Source organism: Papio anubis, chromosome 2 (assembly GCF_008728515.1).
Source record: "Papio anubis isolate 15944 chromosome 2, Panubis1.0, whole genome shotgun sequence".
Classification (NCBI taxonomy): Eukaryota; Metazoa; Chordata; class Mammalia; order Primates; family Cercopithecidae; genus Papio; species Papio anubis.
This window is the reverse complement of record NC_044977.1, coordinates 69,255,275-69,256,956: the sequence shown is the minus strand read 5'-3', so window position 1 is coordinate 69,256,956 and position 1,682 is coordinate 69,255,275. Positions and strand designations below refer to the sequence as shown.

Sequence of the window (1,682 nt, the reverse complement as noted above, 5' to 3'; positions counted from 1 at the left end):
GTCTTTTCATAAATTTTGTGGACAAACTGTGATGTCTCCTTATCTTCCAAGTAATGAGCATCAAGACATCCCAGTGTCTTTTGTGAGGAGTCCTCTTACTTGGTTGTAGGTTGCCACAGGGGATTGGATGTTAGAGCAGCTGATGACAAAAATCTCACTCAAACCAGCCTCATAGTTCACTGCAATTTCATTTGCTTTAGATGTTCACACTGGCCTAAGACCAATGTCTCCTGTCTCAAACTTGCCGTATTGAACTACTGATCTATAATGGTTAAAAAAAAAAAAAAAAAAAAAGACATAAAGGTGAAAGTAACTATAGTTTACCAAAACATCAATCATCCAATCCCAAAAACGTTTCCTTTGCTGAACTGTTTTTATATTTCCTTTTTTCCTGAGCTATCTCTCTCTCTCTCTTTTTGTTTTTTTGTTTTTTTTTTTTTTGAGACAGTATCTCACTCTGTCACCCAGGCTGGAGTGCAGTGGCACGATCTTGGCTTAGTGAAAGCTCTGCCTTCTGGGCTCAGGTGATTCTCCCACCTAAGCCTCTCAAGTAGCTTGGAGTATAGGTACACACCACCAGGCTTGGCCAATTTTTTTGCATTTTTTTGTAGCGACAGGCTTTCACCATGTTACTTAGGCTGGTCTCAAACTCCTGGACTCATCAAATGATCCACCCATCTTGTCATCCCAAAGTTCTGGTATTATAGGCATGAGCCACCACACCCAGCCAGGAACAGGTATCTTGACAGGTGATTCTCATATTACCACATGCTCTCTTCGTATAAATGTAGGTATGTGTTCATGTCCACTCTATTCCCCTAAATGTAGCCAGAGCAGTGTTTTTCAAAGGGCAAAGGGCAAATGTCATTCTTTAGTGTCTAAGTGAAGAGTAAAATACTTCCTCTAACCTGCACTCTTATCTAGGCTCACCTGACACATTTCCCTTCATTCTCCCTGTTCCACCCACTCTGACCCTCTTTCATTTTGTCTCCTGCTATCTGACTTTCATGTGGCAACCACACATCTGCCCCTCTCAGCATGGAATCCTTTCTCATGGATGCCTCCCTAATGAAGTCAAATATTTCTATTTTTTGACATAGAAATATTGTCAAATATTTCTGTGACATCATGATCCTGTATGTCATAGAAAGGAGCGTGGTTATAATTTTACGTTTATATGTGTATCCATTGGTCAGCATCTACTTCCTGGACTAAAGCTCTGTGGACCATAACCACGCCTTCTTGGCTCCTTATGGTATCCCCCAAACTTATCCAATGCTTGGCAAATAACACTCAAAAATATTTCAGAGTGCCCAGTTCACAGCACATATACTAAAATTGGAACAATACAGAGATTAGCATGGCCTCTGCACAAGGATGACATGCAAATGTGTGGAACATTCTATATTTTTCTGTCACATGTTCTCACTCAAATGTAGGAGCTAAAAAAAATTGACCTTACGGAAATAGACAGTAGAATGATCATTACCAGAGGCCAGAGAGGGTCCTGAGGAGGTGGTGGGGATAAAGAGGGGTTAGTCAGTGGATCCACACTTGAGTTAGATAAAAGGAATAACATCTAATGTTCAGTAACACAATAGAGCAAGTACAATTAAAAATAATTTATTGTATATTTTTAAATAACTATAGAAGTAGAATTGGAATGTTCCTAATACAAAGAA

General features: G+C 39.6%; 1 non-coding gene across 1 annotated transcript; it reads left to right on the top strand.

The window, feature by feature from the left end:
* The first annotated feature begins 1,309 nt into the window (after positions 1-1,309).
* Positions 1,310-1,412, top strand: LOC116273905. Its single transcript, XR_004182409.1, has one exon. It is a non-coding gene; the product is annotated as a U6 spliceosomal RNA (small nuclear RNA).
* The last annotated feature ends 270 nt before the right edge of the window (positions 1,413-1,682 follow it).